The sequence below is a fragment of the Caloenas nicobarica genome, chromosome 7 (genome assembly GCF_036013445.1).
Source record: "Caloenas nicobarica isolate bCalNic1 chromosome 7, bCalNic1.hap1, whole genome shotgun sequence".
NCBI classification, from domain to species: domain Eukaryota; kingdom Metazoa; phylum Chordata; class Aves; order Columbiformes; family Columbidae; genus Caloenas; species Caloenas nicobarica.
In genome coordinates, this window is record NC_088251.1 from 4,457,741 (window position 1) to 4,477,851 (window position 20,111).

Here is a 20,111-nt window from a genome sequence, read left to right on the forward strand (position 1 = left end):
AGACATGATGCCTTCTGGATTCAGAAATTCTGCTTGTGAGTAATTCATGGATGTGACAGGGGGTCTGGCATCAGTGTCAAGCCTGGGTGGGCAGGGAGGGAGGAAATTTATGTCTGAAGAAAAAGGATTAGGAATGACAGTTAGGAAAAGAGGATTCTCCCAAAGTGATGGATAGCTGTGAAATAATGGGAGGCAGAATGAGATAGTTAGTGAAGCAGTGATGGAATATGGAAGGTCACACTTGGGGCTGGCATGGGTAGACACTGCAGTGACCTTGTTGTGAGGAGACCAATGTGGAGCTGATGTTGTGGATGTAATGTTGGATAAAGGGTAATGGTGGACATATCCTGGAGGACAGAAGAGTTTGGCAAGACCATGGACTGGCCCTGCTGGATCTCTTTACTGGGAAGTGGAGAAGCACACAGCAGTGGATAGCTGCAGGACTGTCAAGAGGAGACCTACTGTCTCCCCTGCATGATGTCTGAGCTGCTTCTTCCAAAACCTGAAATCTGTCTCCCTCCACCTAGCCCCTCTTACCCCAGCATCTGGTTGGGTGTTATTACTGTTAATAGTGGTGTGGGAAAGCTAAATTAAAGCAGCAGGTTTGGTGTGTGCTTCAGTAATTGTCAGCCTAAATGAATGAAGCATTCCTAGTACTATGCTAGGCAGTTTGCTCATTTATTTGCCTTTCTTATCAAGCTCTTCTGTGTTGTACAAATTTCTCGGGTAAAGAAAACATTGTTATCAACTCCCAGTGTTTACAGGAAAAATGTAGCAGCTAAAAAGGGCTTAAATCTACAACCAAGAGGAAAAAGAGAAAGCCGAAGTTTTCTCTTGATGAGTGATTTGAGTCTCAGTGTGTATGTTTAACTCTAAAGGCCCAAGTACTTTACATAATTGATTCCCCTGTTGGTAATCCCTGCAGCTGAGGATATTTGCTGAATGCTTCTGGATTTATTTATCATGCATAGCTAAGAGAGCATGATGGATCCATCAAATAGCTTCATTTTATACAAAACAGGAGGAAAGAATATGCTGTGCATATTTTATCACTGTAGAGGAAATGAAGGTGTTGCCTGTGAGGCCCTAATGGTAGGGACTGCAAGTTTGGTTTGTAATATTTGAATGACAGATTACATTATGAATTAGCAATAAACCTTATTAATAAATATCGATTATCACCAGTGAACTCTGACAGCACTAAGTCTGGGCTTAAAGGATCAGTGCTTCTTTGGTGTGTGCTCCATTATCAGGCACACAAAACCACAGGAGTTTCTGTTGTGTTTTATATATATTAAATCCAAAGGTGACTCTGTGAAGAGAGAGACCAGGTAGAGCAATGGGCTCCTAACCAAGAGACCTGGGTCCTGTGTGACCATGGGGACACCAGTTCACTAAACCTCTCCCGTCTTTGCTTTGTCCTGTAAACTCATGGGGACAAAGGCAAAACGCTTGTACACAACCAGGCCTTGACCCTGAGCGTAAAGGCCTTGTCTTAATCAAATAATGATTTTTATCCACAAATGACTAGTTCTAGAAGGATTACACAAATCTCCTGCCATTCTTTTACAACAGCCTATGGCTAATGGATTTGTGGCCCCCCTGCAGTTTACTCTGACAGAGATACAATTTGTATTAGTATTGTACCAAACGGGAAGCATATTGCAACAATATGAAACTCCTCTAGATAAGAAGTTAATCTGTTGCTCTCTATGTAGTAATTTTTATTACATTTTTGCCTATATTTGGCAATGGGCAAAGGCACGAAGCTGATTAAACCTTCAATATTTTGGGTAGACCTTTCAATTTCAAGTTTCTACAGCATGTGGACAGAGATGTTCATGAGGGGATAAAGCTTTCTCTGCATGTTGTCCCACCGAGACTTTGAAATAGCTACCTGAGACTTTGAAATAGCTACTTGGGATAAATGACATTTTCAATGTCCAATATGTTCTATATAGGAGGCTATTTTGATGACCTAACTAAAACATCTAAGGCACTCATTTCACTGGAAACTAATGTTTAAGGCTTTACACCACTGAGAAAACTACTTGAAAATCTAACCAGAAAATGCGTTTGAGGTCTGATGCGTTTCCTTTGTACTGAAGGCTGTAGCACTCCAATTTTTCTCTGTCAAATTTGGAGATATCAGTTTCATGCTTTCACTGCACTTTTCTTCTCTTGTCTCACCTTTCTCCTTTGATCAGCAGTGTACAAACTTTACAGGACTTTTAATAACAGGAGTATTGACACATGGGAGAGGTTGTTTCTCCTTTATCTGTGTCTTAGCCGGTTCAAAGACAACCAGTTTCCCCTGGAAAGCCAGTGTGCCTGCAGACAGCCCATGGGTATTTCCTCCTGCCTCTGTCAACCCTTACTTTTTGCTTCGCAGCTGTTTGGAGAGTTTGCAATATTTTCGTGAACTGTAGAACCAGGTTGTTTCACTTTATGGTCAATTAAACTAAACTTTAGTAACAGTGGTATCTTCAGTCTGATTATTTGAAGGTCAAGTGTCACATTGGAAAAAAACCAAAGTGTTATGCTCTTTTAAGTGAGTAAATGGCTTGTAAAATAATTGTTCTGCTGCATCAACAGTAATGTCTCACTGACTTCAGCTGTCAGAATTTCACCATATATGTATAGTAGGGGTAATGTGAGTAATGACTTGTGTAAAGTCTATATACTTTGTCAGGATGGCAGACAGACCTAGTGGGGCAGCTGGCACTGGTAGTTCATTGATCCATTAACACTGTCAGAAGCAGTGAAGAACACTTTTTACGATTTTGCAAATACAGAGGAACTTTTGAGTCACTGTAAGAAAAGCGATCCAAGCCTCTGGTCACCATGCCAGGACAGTGGCTCAAGAAGAAAAGACACAAGGAAGCCCTTTAAGTGCTCCTGTCAGTTGACTTTGATCTGCCTTCAACCCAATATCATGTAAAACCTCGGCGACTTGGCTTAGTGGAGACAGAAGCTGCAGCTCGGTCCCTCTCAGGCCCTGGCAGGGTGTCACGGTGCAGAAGTCACTACTACACCTTCTCTGTCACCTTCACTGTCCAAAATTTCTTTTACTCCAGCCCAAATTCTTCCCGTTCTCCAAAAACTAGCATCATGCAGAGTGGCTTCTTGGCCAATTCCTTCCTCCCTGGTAGGTGTGATGTGTTTCACATAGTGAGCGCTGTGTGGTGTGCTGGGACTAACTGGGGTTACTGGTCAGCAGGAGAGATCCTCATGGGCCACCTCTTTGCAGAAATGGGGGGAGAAATCCTCTGCTGCTTTGCTGCAAATTGCAAGTGCCTCGACAGCTCCAGCAGCTCACAGAGCCCTCCTGGTGAATTATTCATGCTCAGGTTGTCACTGTTAGTTTGCTTCATGGAATTATAGAAACATCGGGTCCCGAGGCACATGGCTGAAGCCAGATGGATTTTTAAGGGCTCTTAGGGCAGCTAAGGAAATCAAACTAAGCCAACAGCAGCAGCAAACCATGTGAACCTTCGAGTCGGGAGCTTTTGTGGGTGGTTGTGTGTGTAGGTGGAAGGCACAGCTCTCCCTTTCCCTGGGCTCTTCTGAACCCCGGCAGAGCTTGCTTCCTGGGGACCAATTAGTGGATGAGCAAGCTCCGTCACTTGGTGAGAGGAAGAGAGTAACTTGGTCTCTCTGTGTTATTCCTGCAAATGCAAGATGTGAAGTGATGTATTCCAGCATGGTTTGGGGTTCACAATGTATAATGTGGAATCACTCTGTGTTGTTATCACAAATGATGCAGATAGGAGGGCTCAAATAAAAGCTTGGTCAATAGTTTTTGTGGTTTTTTTTTTTTATAGTACACTACCATTTCTCACAAAAATTATCTTTATTAGCAAATAATAATTGGTTATATATCAGTTTTTAAAAATATGTAAGAGACTTTTAGTTTTGTTTTCTCTTCTTTTTTCTTTGTTCTCAAGCTGTTTTTACTCCTCATTCTTTTTTTTTCCCTAACAATGAATAAAAGAGTAACTAATCTGAAAACGAACATAATTTTCTTTGAGAGATGTTGAAAAAATCCAAATAAAATAATAAAAACCCCTATTTAAATTATTATTAAACTAATATATCCATAATATTGCAGCCTATAGAATAATATAAGTATTTTCAGAGAGGAGAAGTAAATTTTTTTGGTCAGCTCTTTGACCATTAATTTTCTTGCATACACATCTGCAGAGGTTAGAACTATTCAGCACACTCTTAACATACTTTCTGACCCAAACCCCGGAAGGTGTTTCTGGAAAGGCTGGTTTCCAGATTCCAGGAGCTATTGAAACATTATCTAGTATGGTACTTGCACCAGCTGAATGAGAATTGCCTTCAGAAAATTGGGAAAAACGAATTAATGCTTTTGAAAGCCTGCTTAGATGATGCCATCAGTATTTGCAAGCTGCATAGCTATTCTGATGTTATTTGCATGAAAACATGTCAATCAAATATCACCCGCATTTAGAAAACTGTTATTATTGCTCTGAGTGACTCTGATGTTTTCCTGTCACTGTTGTCATAAGGATGGGAGCAAACTGATGTGCATGTGGAAGGGGCTCTGTGAGCACCCAAGAGTGCTGCTCCCATGAGGAGATATAACAAGGACTCTGTCAGATATTGAGACTCTCTTGACAAGAGCTCAGCTGTCAAAACTGACGGTGACAACATTTCCTTTGCCAGACTTGCCATGAGGATGTGACGTGGTGCCTCAAAAAAGCGGAGCTCAGGTTGTTACGCTCCAGATTCATGGCTGGCAGGTGTCCAGCATGGGTTTACAGCTAACGAGGGTGGCTTTGTCACCATGATTAACTTTAGAGACTCATGTTCATCTTGTGGGGTGGTTGATTTGCAGCAGGAGTGCTAGAGGTCTCCAACAAATCCAAAGGCACTTTGTCTTAGATACACCTACATGTAGGCTGGAGGAAAGCTTTGCCCTGAGAAATTTGTGCTTGTAGAGGCCCTGATGAGATTTGGAGACCCCTGTTCAAATGGGAAGGCAATGCAACTGGAGAGGTACTCATTCAGGGAAAGAAATTAAGCTTAGGAGTGACCTCTAGTGCACTGCTCATCGTGCCACCTGAGATGTGACAGTCATCCTGGGATTTAAACTGTCATGGGAAAAGCATTGCATATTTGAAATGCAGGGGATATATTTTAGAAGAAGATGGACGATCACTAATTAAAAGACCAAAAATATTCTTGGGTGTCTAAAGACAGGTAAAACAAATATTTTCCCGATGTTTGTGGAGGAAAGGCAGGACTGAATTGACTAGATACTCCATTTTATATTGGTCTCGTGTTCCGGTAACCAAGTGATATCTGTCACATCTACACTCTTCTAGGCAGAATTTGTTCCCTTTACCTTGTAGTTCTTCAAAATGTCAGAGCAGAAATCTCACTTTTGTCACACTTGCTCTTTTTAGATGTGCAGTATTTCAGTTTCCTCTCATTTTAAACTGGCTTCTTCTCACTCAGCAAAGACAAAAATAGAGGCTTGCAACAGAATGTTTTTAGAACGATACGTAGATGGCAGTGCCTGTTTCTATATAAAAAAATCATACATGAGCATGCACTGTCATAAACTTCCACTTAGCAATTAGCTAGGTATTTTATTTTTTTATAATTTCTTCTAGTATAGCAATTTTATGTGGATTTTCATATCTATTCAGTTCTTTGCACAAAATTATTAAAAGTGTTATCTTGTGATTGAAATAAATGATTTTTGCATCTTGTTTTTCTGCTGAGTAGAGTACTATTTCTGCTCTTTCTAAAAAGTTCTGCAGGAGAAAATGTTGTTATACATATGGGGAAGCTATAACTAAATACGTCTGCTTTATTAACGAAGGATATTTGGATCTCTGCCTCAGGCTGGGCAGAAGAGTTTGGGTTCAGAAATGTTTTTAATATACATGATCATATGTATTTTTATACACAGCTTTCCTCGGTCCCCTTACTGTGCTGGAACTGTGGACTTCAGAGCTCAACTTAATCATGTATCATCTGCAAATTCTCCACATATTTTCGATACACCGGAGGGGTTATTAATGCCATTCCAGCTCAGGGAAAGTAACATTCAGTTCATAGGTCTTTAAGAGACTAAAAGACTCATTGCAAAGGAGCTTATTTAGGGCTTAAGTTATTTCCCTTTAACAGCTCTTCTGGGTTTGTGATTCCTTTGAATTTGTGATATATTGATAAGGTTTTTATAACGCTTCTTTTAACTGGGAGCTTTCTACAGGTCCACTAGCTTTAAGGACTTTGAAATTCTAATTTTAATTATTACAATAACTGGCTTACCATGGTAATGAAGGAATTATGCAATTCCTTCGATAAGCCAAGGCAGCCTTTTTAAAACAGATACGCTATTTCCAGGCCCATAGTTTGGGAAGCACTATTAATGAGGTACAGCATGCCCTTGCTATCAGTTCTGCCTTTTCATCTTAAGAAGTTATTAGCTTAAAAATTTTTAGTTGTAATAGAACCTGTGAAACTAAGTCAACGTTTTACAATCAAAATGGAGATGGGGGAAAGGAGGTAAATATTAAACATACTTGGTTTCTGTGTTAATTCAAAATAATCATTTGACCATCAACCACAACCAGCAGGTTCTTAGCATCATGTGAAACTGCCACATATGAACTGTATCAGCATTTTCTTTGTAGTCAAGAGGGATGGAGCACCAGTTTCTGTTAAAAAATATTCTTGCTACCTTGTATCAAATTTTTAAGATCATGATAAACCAGAAGAGCTGTTTCTATGATCTTTTATTGACACTGAACCGGACATTATCTGTGAGATATCCCATCTGTCGTTTCACTGGTTGCTTTCTACAGCTGGGAGCAAACACAACATTCATCCTATTGCAAATACTGTGCGGTGGCTCTCCTCGGGCTTAGAGCAGAACACATTCCAGAAAAATACAAGTGCAAAACTAATTGGTGAGTGAGTTCCTGTGGCTGATATATTCAGGTGTAGCAGGAGATGTATCTGACCCACAAGAGCTCACAGGGGTACAGGAGTCAAGAAGTCAGAATGCTCTGCAGCACTGTAAATGAATTTAAGCAAAATGAGAATGCAAGGAAATAACGTGATTATAGTGTACTGAGTTGGACAGGAATATTGCTGAAGAATCAAGCAAAATCCTCTGGATTTCTGTTGGGCAAACACATACAGCAATGTGTGTAGATGCATGGATCAGAAAGCTACAGATTAAGAATTAGTTTAACTTGCCTGGAGATTAGTGCCTGCTAAGAAACAGGGGAACACTCATTTCTTAAATTTCATCTTGCTTAATTTCATGTAGCTTGTAAGGTATCATTTATGTGCATAGTCAATAAAATATACTGCAACTGATCGAATAATAATATTACAAGTTTTATATTTAAAAGACTACCTTTTCAAAATTGCATGGTGGTGAAGGAAGCTTTTAATGTATTAGTGCTTTTTGGAAAGAGTACTCTGTTCATCGGGAAATAATGAATCACTTGATGAAGGGCTTCAAACCTCTTTTTTTTCTCCAGTTCTCTTGATGACCCAAAGACCAAGGATGACTGAGCCATCCAAACTGCCTTTCCAGGTTAGGTCTCAGCCACAAAAATGAAAGATGTTGAGTCCTCTCTTGGTGACATCAGTGGTCAAGCATTCATATATTTAATAAGATCTTGGTTTTTTGCTTGTCTTGAGGTGAAGTAGGCTTACAGAAAGGGTGAATAAGAACAAGGCAATAAATACAAAAACTAGTTAACTTTTCTTTAGGTTAACATTACTAAACAAGAAGAAACAGGAGTTAGATTTCCAAGAAAGAGCTCAGTAAGTGACTGATTTCAAAACAATAATGATTTTTGAAACTCCCACCAAAACACAGGGTATCGTATCCATCTACCTTTTGAGTGTAAGACTCTCACATTAAAAAAATAACCAGTTCTGTAACAGGGCAGGCACAGCCAAAACGACATACCACCACCCTTCTTCTATGAATATGTGTAGAGCATATGGATAAAACTCCTCTTAAAAACATCATAACCTTTCAGTCAACTATAAAATAGCAAGTATTGGCTGTTCCTCGTGTATTCTTATCAGTCAGTGTACTCCATGTGGGTTACTGATAATGAAAGAAAACTTATGTAAAACTCCTGCAGAGAGATGGAGCCAAACTGGCTTCCAAGATCAGCAAGCCCCTGATGGAACAATTTGGAAAATGACCCAGTTCACAGTAGTACTGTGCAATTATTAGCTGTAAACAAATGGCAACCGCTTCGGTTTATTTTTAACTAAGGACTTCTCAGGACTTGTCTCAAGTGAGTTCCTTCCTACAATGGAAAAAGTGAATTTAATCCACATTCATATAGATTATTTTCATGACTACTAGCTAATACATTTGTCTTTTTAAAACATTCTTCTGATAAATGTTGAGAGCAGCCATGAGAAAAGAAAAAAGCAACCACACAAGAAGATTTAAGGTTTGTGGAGGGAGCAAGTGAGGACAGAGACCCTGAAGTGATCTGTTATATCCTTTATATCATAATATTCTAGAACATCTTTGACTTTTCTTATATTAAATTTCACCTGGTAGTTGAGAGCCTAGCTACAAAATCTAATTATAAAGCAGAAAAGAAGAAAGTGATGAAGTTTTGTCTATGTCCTTAATCACTATTTGATTTTTATCAACCCTAGGCATAATAAACATTGCCTGCAATTATCTCCCACGCAGAAAGATTGCTTCCTTTTGTCATGAATACCTGTCATCCAGACCCAGGAGCCCTGGGTTGTTATTATTCAGGGCTCAAGGAACATCTGCATTTACTTGGCAAGCTCTGGAAATGATAATGCTTTAGCGGTATTAATGTAAGAATTTCCTCTACGTTCATGAGTATCTCATTGATCTGGTAGCTATAAAGAAAGAAGAATTAAGAGAGTTGCTGACATTTCACAGTGTTGGGGATCTTCCATTCTTCATCACAAGTTTTAGATGGATTCCATTATCACAGAAAGTGATATTTGTGGGAAAGCTGAAACCTCCTAAGGATTTGGACAGAAAGCTCCCAATGTGTTTTCTCTTTCCTGACCATGATGTTTTCTCTTACGTGAAAGAAAAAAAAATCTAATTATTTCTAAAATATGTGTGCTTGTATATATATATATGCTCTTTTCACTTTAAGTCGGTATAATTCAATTAGCTTCAGGGAGTTGTCCATTCTCAACGTGCAGACCCCAGCAGGTGTAGAAGCACTTGCAGCCAGGAATATGTCCACACCTGGAGACACAGGCAGTGTCCCTGCAGCCCTATAGCTAGACGATGCTGAAGCTTTTTCTCTCTTCTAGGCAATTTTCTTTAAACTGAAACCATGTCTTGAAAATTGTCTTTAAATGCAGAGAAATCGAGGTTGTCTTAATACATACCCTCTGAAATGTTTCCTCGTTTGCAGGGAGTGTTACTGCTTTGGATTTCCTGCTATCATAATTTCCCTCCTCTGTACATAGGCTTCTTCCCCTTGTTGATACCAGCTATGTAAGGTCACAGTGATTTTTTGAGTTTAGTTTCTTCTAACCTTTCTTGCAAGTTAGTGGAGGGAAGAAAACAAAACTTGAAACTCTGATACTTTCCTTATTCTTTTTCTTAGTAGACCTTTTTAGCATCTGACAAACTGTCTTTGGTGTTACCTTAAGGGAAGGAAAGAACATTGCAATGAGTTATATTGGAGAGCACGTGCAGAGAATAAAAAATTCAATCCAATTAGTATAAACTGCGTGTCTGCCCCTCAGGAAAACCTCTAACATATATTGGCAGGGCAGAGATCCAAGTGTCAGTGACCCCTTTCAGATAAAAGACCTTTCAAAACAGCTTTTCAGATCTAACTACCAAACTGCACCCTAAGTCTCTTAAACAAGAGGATGTCTGCACTGAGTCTTGCCTGCATTTACTTAGCAAGGATTTTTGTCTGAAAGGTCTGGAGTAAGAGCCAGCTTGTTGGCCACGCTCATGCTCTGGAGGAACTTGGTAGAGGTGGTCAACGCATGCGAATATTTGGAAACGCCTCTGAAGAAGTCAGCCAAGAGAGCTCAAGTGTTCCATGAAAGAGGCGCATGTGGACACACGCTGTCTGGATTTTGAGGCAGATTTGGCCAGAAATGGTGCTGATGCCGGACATTTGAGGTGAAAGAGGAACGTGTGCTTCAGGGTGTATGAGCAAGCCTGTCCTCTGCTTCCTGGCACTGAAGGACCTGCTATCAAGACCAGGTAAAGGCCTCATTTATAGTTTCAAGGAAACCATGACAACATTCAAAAATCACTGAAAAATTATTGTTCCAGCTGTGCCCTTTTCTTCTGGTCATGACCCTAACGTGTCCTCCTTGCTCAGTGGAGGCGAACATCTGCCTGCCAAAGAAGACTTTTGGGCTGCCAAAAGGGAAAAGGACCTATCCTGGGAGCAGGGTAAGGGAACGCAGCACTGTGAGAAGGCCTGTTTTATATATACAATGTGCATTTTAGTCCTCTTAGTGCCCATGTCAGGCCAGAAGATCATATTTAGTTATACCTGTCTGTGTGGCACTCAGCCTGCCTCCCTGGTTGCATCTAAGATAAATCATTTCGAAAGTACGGTACCAATCTCTATTCACGTGTGTGTTAATTATTTCCTTATACGTTACTCAGAGATGGCAAGGTGATTGAAAGGGTAGAAAATCTGAATATTTAATTCCAAAAAGCTGGAAAATTTCTGTTCATGAATTCCATGTGGTCCCTGGTATGATTTCCAGAAAGAAATCTCATAAGAATTTGCCCATCTTAGGGGCAAGTATAATAAAAACTCCCTTAAAAAGATGTGATGGGCTATTGCAAGTGGAGGGGATGATAAAGCGATGTTGAAGCAAACTCGGGTGCATTATCAACAAAGAGCTTGCTTGCTCTAATAAAATGAAAGTGTAATTCTAGAGGCAGTGCACCTCCCTTAGCAGGAGGGACTCCAAGCCATGTATTCACAGGGTTTCCAAAGCAGGATAAAACTCATATTTATCCACTGACTCATGGATCAGCTAAAATCAATATTTTTCTTTTAAAATATGGTTTGGGATTTTTTTCTTTATAAACTTCACAGGATGAGGATTGCACTGCTAAATCTCAGCTTCAAAATATTTGTTTTCTGACAAGACTTGCATCACTGAAAATATGGGTCTGCAATGAAAGTGATGACACAAGTTTATAGCACTGCAAACACAAACATGCAATGACAGTATCTCAGAATTGTACTCTGATTTTTACATGTATGTTCTTTAAAAGTTGTACTGGAGACCCATTACAGACTCAGCTTGCTCTCAGGTATCCAAAGAGCTCCCACAATGGAGAAGGCAGGAAGATCACCTCTTGTCCGTTCCTGAGCTAACAGGAAAACTGGGTTTGTAATCTTGTTCGTTCTTCTTATAGTATTCTTTTTCCTAATATAAATATAGCTATTTCTTTCCAGAGCATGATAGTAACCCTTGTTTATATAACCTTTCTTGGTAAATTACTATAGATAAACAGAGATACAGATAGAGATACACGTAATATCCATGAATATTCCAGGATATTACCTTTATTCACCAAAGGATAGGATTACTCACTGTGCAACTTTATTAAGCACAATATTACAGGACTTTCACCAAGGAAAGCTGTATTATAACGTGGGTGAAAAAAGTGCAGGACCTACAATAGAAATTCTAAGAGACAATACATTATCTAAACTGAACTTTAAATTTTCTAAGAGATTCTGGTAACAAAATACTCTCTCTCTTTTCTTCCATTTTTTTATTGCCCCGTTACAGGATCCTATACTTTGCATGTAGAAACCCAAGGAGGCATTTTCTGATTATTGGATTTTCACAATAACGTAGAATATATCACCTCTGTAACTTCTGGATCAGATGTATCATATTAACTCCAAGAGAAATTAAGAGATGAATTTTACCTATGTGAATATTAAAGGAGCATGAATTCTGAGAAGGTTGGTGTTTATATGAGCATCTGTATGTATAGGTGGGTACGAGTTTTGAAAAGCAGGAATTGGGAATTGTGAAATACCTTACAAAAACAATAATCTGCTCAGAATTTCAATCATGTGAGCAAAATACGTTCTAGCTATGTGCTTGGATCACTTGGGATCTCTCCTGACTGCAACCAGGCTGCAGAAATGGCACTATTTTATCTGTTGCTGTCTCTACCAGAGGAAGATGCTTTTAATGTATAGCCCTCATTACTTAATATATAGCCCTCACTATTAAGTTCTCCTTCAGTGATCTACTGAAAGTATGTTTAAAGGGTTTGAGTGGGTTTTTTTTTAACAAGGACAACATCCTTGTTCTGCCAAGTTTGCCGAGTCTGTTAGCCCTGAGCATTTAATTTTCAGGTGAGTGTGGTAACATTATTTGTTTTCTCAATACAGCAAGATAAAAGGGACAAGCAAAATGTATAATTTCCTAATAAGGTTGAAAAATAAGGTTGAAAAAAGGTTAGGGTTCTTTTTCTTCTAAAGAAAAATCTCGTAGGTGAGAAAGACATGACAAGAAAAAAGGCTTTCTCAACTAATACGCTGAAGAAACTGTTCAGGAACAGTTAATCCCCCCACAAAGATATTTCCTGAGCAATTCTGGCAAGATTAGATAGAAAAGTCTTTTACTTATGTGTCTTGCTGTTATTTGCAGCATGGGTACGAGGTGTCAAGACACAAGTCTGCTGAGGTTTTGATATTTTAGGTCATTCGTTCTTCTGTAATCAGCATTATTTCTCATTCATTTCGCTTCTGTCTTTTTCCCAATATTCACTTTAGACTTCAATCCCTATGGCATACAGTATTTGAGACCTGATCCTAACCTTGCTGAAGTTAGTAGGAAGAATGATAGAAAGACTAGTGGAAAGACACTGAGGACTTTTAATTAAACCCTTTTAAGCTTTTCAGTAAACAGGGAAAAGCTTCTCAAATAGGTAAAAATAACTGGGTTTAGTTGCCTTCCTCTGTTACTTGTGAAAGGCTATTTACAAGTACTTCTCAAACTGGCAGACAATGCACCAATCATGAAACTGTAGGCATGGCCTTTAGGTATATTTATCCCAAATAAAATGAAAAAGTAAACCCAACAGTTAGTACACAACCAGTCAGTCATTCATGAAAAAGAGGCTGAAAAGCTATGATTGATGCTAACCACAGCAGAGACGTTTGAATTGCAGATTTATATCATCGTGTGTGTGATGCTGTCTTCTATGCACTGGAATTATGTAGAACATGATCTGCTTATTCAGCACAATCACTGTATTTATGTTTCTTGCCAAAGTATAGCAGGTCTAGACAGAGATGAGAGTCCAGCAGATACCAGTGTTCTCAAGGATGAACATTCCATGACCTTTACTGGTATGAGGTATCACAGGGCACCAAGGTATATATGATCCCAGCCATCCTAAAGTAGATATACCAGCACATGGAGTAATCAATTCACCATGGAGCTGCAGAGATTTTTTTGTTACTGAGTAGTCTGTGATGTGATTGACCAGGAAGTAATTGACTATAACAGATAGAACTAATTTGCTGTAAAGGGAAACAAGGTAGAAGTCATGCAAAAGATCTGCTTGTGTGTGTAGAAGTGGGTCTCCACTGAGTTATAAAAGCCCAAAACACGAAGAGGTTATTACGCTTTCGAAAGCCATGGAGATATTTCTCTGCACTGGACTCCTGCACCACTATCGTCTCTTGATGGAACTGAAAGGAAAGATGAGTGACAGCCAATCCCTGTAAGTGTCTGATTTAAAGCCTTCACCAGCTTCCAACACATCTTTCTCAGCAAAGTGTCTGCCAGCCTAAAGTGTGTTCTTCAATCAATTTTTACTTTACTTGTTGATAATCGAAAATCTTCAGCATGTGTCTGTGAAGATCCTTCCGTTTTTTCATTTTCCAGGGGAAAATTATGAGAACGTGTCTCAGTTCACATCTCTTGGGTCCTCGCAATCCACAGTGTATTCTGTACAAGCTCAAAATGAGTTGTGTCCTATTATTATGCTCTAGCCTGTACAAAGTGTAGCTAAAACACCATGACCACTGGATCACCACAACCCTCTGAGATTTATCTTAATCTTTCCTGGCTATTTTAAGCCACATTAGGCCACAATAAGCCAAGAGTAGCCTGATTGCAGAAGTCCCAATGAGCTCACGTAGCAGGACATGATGATGCAGGACTTTCTGATACAATTTTGCTACCCAAATAACCAGTGTTCTCTACATGATTGTCCAGATGAGGTGATCTTTGTTTTGAGTCTGGAGCAGGGAAGAAATTGTTGCCTTTGGAGCTGGAGCAACCAACCCGTCATCAACCACGACCCTCAGAAAGAGAGCAAAAATGGAACTCACTAAGATGCTCTATGTCTGGGTTGAATTAATGCAATCAGGGATATGAAAGTAAAGACCAATCCAAACTTGAAGGTTAGGCTGAGATCCCTTTTAGGAGTTTGACTTCTTATTCCTACAAAATGACCACGTGGAAAGCAAATATGGCTTACCACGTTTCAGAAAGGAAGTAGTTGTGTTTTCATGCTTCTAGATTGCTTATTGCCCCAACAGCCTGAATTATATAGGGTGATGGATTTCTGTAGTACTCTAATTCTTAAAAAATTGGTTTCTGTTCATAAACATGAACAAACTTCCTAAACAGCAATTGTTCCTTTAACAAAAAGAGTTTTATATTTGCATGGCCGTCTTTGTTCTAGTCATGATTTTAAGTGCAATCAGACGAGTGTACTAGATAAGACACATTACAAGCTTTAGAGTTAATTTAGTTAGTTTAATTATAAATACATGTTTTATTCAGCTTCTTATCTGAAATTTATCAGCCTCAAGATACTCCGTAGCTGAGGTGATCATTCAATATTTTATAAACTGTGTAGGCATAGACTACCATTAGACTTCAATAAGAGTGGTATTTCAAAGAGCATTTTGGATAAGGGCTGATACACACCCAAGTGGTTTGTGTAACACAGACATGCAAGGAAACTTTTCCAGTTCTGGAGAATAAAACAGAATTAGAAAGGCATGGAAAATTGTTCAAAATGGAGAAGAAGTCCTCAACATCATGTCCAGTTTAACATAGGCTTAGCAGACAGACCGGTTTGAAGAACTACTGGTTCTTCTGTTATCAGCAGCGATTCACCTCCTTCCTGAGTCTCCACCCTTTCCTTGTGGCTGCCATAACTTGCTTGGGAGGGTCAGATTACAAAAATAAGTTTTACTATTATTTATTTCCTGGACCTGAAGAGGAGTAACCACAGCAAAATCAGCTTGATGTCTATGAACCATCATGATTCCAGGGAAACAACATTCAGATGTTGTGGGCATCTGGTGTGAAACAAGAATGCAATGCAGAGTTTTGATTTAGTTTAACGAGTCCAAATTAAACACTTTGACTTGGGCACATCCAACCCTTTTGCTTCTATTTAAAAGGTTAAAACCAAAAGTTTTGCCGTATGCATGCTTTTTTAAACTTTCCATTCTGCAGATCATTCAGTTAGCTGACTTTTCAGCCCAGCTGAGGAAGAAAAACATCAGGCTTTTCCAAAAAGAGCTGGGGAAAAAAAATGCTTAAATGCTAAACCTAATTGGCAGCAGCGAATAATATCAGATTTCTGAAAAAATTAAAAAGTTTATGTATGGCAACCCTTGCTGTTTAACTGGCAGGCGGCTGAAAAATGCAGCTGGATTGTGTTCCAAACTCCTGGATTTCCTGAAGAAAATGGCACCATGACACGAGTGCCAGAGTGACAGTGAGGAGAGGACCGCGGTGCCTCGAGAAGGAGCAGGAGATCCCGATCATTGCCAGTTCTGCGATGTTTCTGCTGAAAAACATTGAGCAAAAAGCTTTTAGTTCCCCCCAGCTGCAGCTTTTCCCCCCACCCAGCAGCTGACGAGCGTGTTTGTCCCTTACAGAAAGGATTCTACTATTTAAAGCGAGTTCAAAACTACAGATAGAAATTCCAACATGTGAGCCATGTACCATTGCATTTTCCTAACCCTAGAATTAAAGACAGGATTTCTAACAGCAGCATCCCTGTGGTCCGTCAAACCTCACACTGTTCCTATTCCATATGGAAAAAGCAGCCAAATGTATTGAATCCGATTAAGTTCACTTTTAAAATTAGAATGGGGAAAAAAATGACAGTGAAAGTCTGGGAAAATTTTCAGACAGGAAAGAAGTGACGGGTTTTGCTTTCCCATAAACTTGATAAAAGCTTAAATATCACTATGCTCTAGGAGAGTTTGGGTAAAATGTTGTGTTTGATTCTCAAAAACCAACATGAAAATGATATTTACAAATAGAAAGATTTTTGTTTTCACAGTGAAACCCTCAGCAAACATTATCCTCTCTCCCCCTCAGATTTGTGTGACAAGTTCCACTGGCTCAAATAAAATGTATTTATTTCCAGAGAACCCTTTCAAGAAAATTATTTCAAAATGAGTTGACTTTGGTTGTTATCCTACATTTTTCCACACTTTATTAACTTGACTCTTAACAGATGGCATTTAATGAATAATTACACAGTAATGAAAAAAATATTTTGCATTTAAAGAAAGCTTTATGCAGATTAACTAATCAATTTAGACACTGTATCTCATTTGTTTATAGTACATCTCCCAGTTGGAATGTAATTATCTAACTTTATATCTATATTTAACCATCTAAATTGAAGGAAATAAAACAGAGTTGAAGTAACTAATTGTCAGCATTACCCACTGATTTGTATTGAAAGATTAATCAGTACAGAAGAGTATGTGAGCTTAAAATATTCTAGGTTTTTATAGATGCTGAAGAATAACATTTGTGAGTGCTTCCCTCTGCTGTGGTTACTCCATTACACGGTACTATAATCTACACCAGCCACTGAATACCTGTTGAAACGTGCAATTATATTGGAAATACCACAGTCATTTTTCACAGCAATAAAATAGTAGATGGAAGCTAAAAAAGAGACTTTCGGGGTACTGCAAGGCATGATGCACCTCACTGTTTAGCACCGGGAACTTGTTAAGATGACCACCCTGGTCCAGCTGCCTATCGAACCTCTGGAAAACCTGATGCTGGGTATATAGATTTTCCCAAATTTGGGAATAATGTTTTTCAGCTCCTGGGGGATTTCTTTGCACTTATACAAGCACTGATGCCCCAGTTTCCCCATCTCTTGAGAGCCACTCAGTCCTTTCCCACCTCTCCCTCCCTTTCCCTTGCTTGTGTCTCACATAACACTTCTGCACATTCCTCGTCCCCATACACATATCTATTAATTTTTAAGCTTTCAACTTGTAAACCAGAACTAGCAAATCGCTTCAATATTGTATTTGTCACAGAGCTCACCACCCTGCAGTCACAAATTAGGTGTCCGCGCTCCCCTGTTACGTGCTGCAAAGGCCACAGCAGGAATCAGCGCCAGCATGAGGAGCTGCAAGCAGAGCTGATTTTCTGAGGCTCTGAGGTGTGCTCAGGTTTCACAGTCCTTGAGTGTTCTCATGTCTCTCAACTTCTGCCACTGAAGATTTTCCATTCTTCTCAGCTCTTTGCTTTTCCTTGAGATCAGCTCCTATAAAGAATATTGTCCTGTATGGATTTCGGAAAAAAAAAAATATTTTAAAAGCCCTTTAAAAAAAATTCAAAAGGAATGCAAAAGCACACAATGAGCAACCAGGGGCACTGCCTGGTGTAATTTATTTTTTTTCTTTATTTTACCTATCACCTCTATCTTGGCTTCCATACTCTGAAAGATTATTATGTTAAATCTTTTCCATCCAGCCTAATGCATCTTAAACAGCCATAGGGTTTGGTGTTCTGTGTATACTCTCCAGACATTTTTCAGCTCTAGAAGCAAATTGCAGAAGAATTTAGGACTAATACCTAGGTCACTTCAGCTCAGTACATGAAAATTTTAGGCAAATAAGTGAAATTACAGATCAGTTCTTAGCTGGTCCTTTATTTCTTCTAACACTGGAGATGGGTTGGAAGGACTGAGGGTTGTTATCTCTTCTGCTTTTTTTAAAAAAAAGCAAACAGCTGTTGTACCTGATCTGAACAACTGTTAGAATAAATATTTCAAGCCAGTTTGTTTTTTTCTGATTTATAGAAAACCAGCAAAGATAAAAAATTTGCATTGTTGCTGTTCCAAAACATGTTGCTGATATTCTATATGACATCAAAGAGCACTTTTAAAAGGTCATTTAACACATTAAATATGTTTAACTGCATGAATGTCTATACCAAGAAATCTGGACAACCCCAACACCATGTTCTGAGTAGCAGTAACCTCTCACTCCATGGTTATAAAATGTATTGAATGAATTTAAATAAAAATCGGTGAAACAATTTGCTTCCTGTGATCTGCTATGCTTGAAAACTACCTTATCTTCCTTTTTTTTTTTTTTTCTTTTTACAGTCCTCTAAAATGTGTTAACGAATGAACAGGAAGCTTAACGATAAGGAGGGTAAAGGTATTATGTGCCATTAAATATCATCACCCGAGAAAAGCAAAATATGCCCTTTGTATGTAGTATTAATATATGGGTAGAAATACCTTTTTTAGTTATTACTTGCTACCTGTGGCTGAAAACACTTGCAGTTCAGTAGGGATGGTTATCATGGGAAACCCAGGGGGAGGGCAAGTCAAAGAGATCTAGATTGACCAGATGGCTTCAGATGTAGAAACGAGAGGGAAAACGTGGTAATTGTAAGTGATAAGTCTCTTGACTGCCTGTTGCCATAGTTGCCCTTTGGGTGACAAGTCACTTTACGGAGGAAATCTAACTCTTCGTGGCATTCTGCCTACAGGGAACAACTTATGAAGAATGCAAAATGTCAACCTGTATGAAGGAATTAACCCTTCTCCAGGAGGGAGGAGTGTTAATCGCCAATGGAGAGCAGGGCAAGAATAACAGGGAGAAAACCTCTCAGCTAACAGTCCATTTTGCTGTCACCAACTTTCGAAGATTTGTTAAAGGTTCTTCTGCCAGCTCTGCAAACCCAGAGCTTCTTCAGACATTTATCCCCTTCCAAACTCATCCCGCTTGCTGTTTATCAGCTCCCTATTCTTGTGCGACAGCCTCAGTTAGAGACAGAGAGCACAAAACTGGAGGAAAACTGTTCTGCAAGGCTGCTCCAACTCACACCAGGGATGGAAAAGTCCTTTCTGGCCTCAGACCACAGAGGTGGCTCACAAAGCCCTCTCTTATTGTCCTTGATCCTTCAAGAATACATACAGAAACAATGGAGAAAGAGGCCGTGATCTGCTCCTCGTATTTGTGGCGCACCACAGACTTCGGTGAGCAAGATGTCAGGCTTGTGTGATTATGAAACCCAGATAATATCCCAGTGGAAGCCATGAGAACGACTCTCTCTGCGATGTGATTTCAGTGGGTAATTCTCTCCTACAACAGCTACGTGAGAACAGTTGTTTTTCACTCAATGCATCAACTGCCTGTAAGGAGGTTGGAGGATGGAGGGTGTTGGTCTCTTCTCCCAAGTAACAAGAGATAGGACGGGAGGAAATAGCCTCAAGTTGCGCCAGGGAAGGCTTAAATTGGATATTAGAAAAAATTCCTTCATGGAAAGGGTTGTCAGGCACTGGAACAGGCTGCCCAGGGCAGTGGTGGAGTCACCATCCCTGGAGGGGTTTAGAAGACGTGTAGATGAGGTTCTTAGGGACATGGTTTAGTGCCAGAGTTAGGTTATGGTTGGACTCGATAATTTTGAGGGTCTCTTCCAACCCAAATGATTCTATGATTCCGTGATTCTAAGTAAGCCTGAGCTCAGTGCTTTATTGAGAGCAAAATCTTGAAATGGGGGGACCGTGGCATGTCCCTATAACACCAACACCCCAAGGTGGCCTGGCAGGGCCTGTGTAGCTAAAGCAGGCAAATGGCTTGCCCAGCTCCAGCCAAGAGAGGTGATCATCCTCTAAAACCTTTGCAACCGGCAATGGTTGATAAAGAAAGCTACTTAACCCATGAGGTCTGGATACTGTAAGGGAGTAGGAAGGATTTTTTCCCCTCTGTGCAATTTGGCCCCAGCTGATGAGGAGCCTGAGGGCAAAGACCTAATGTGCT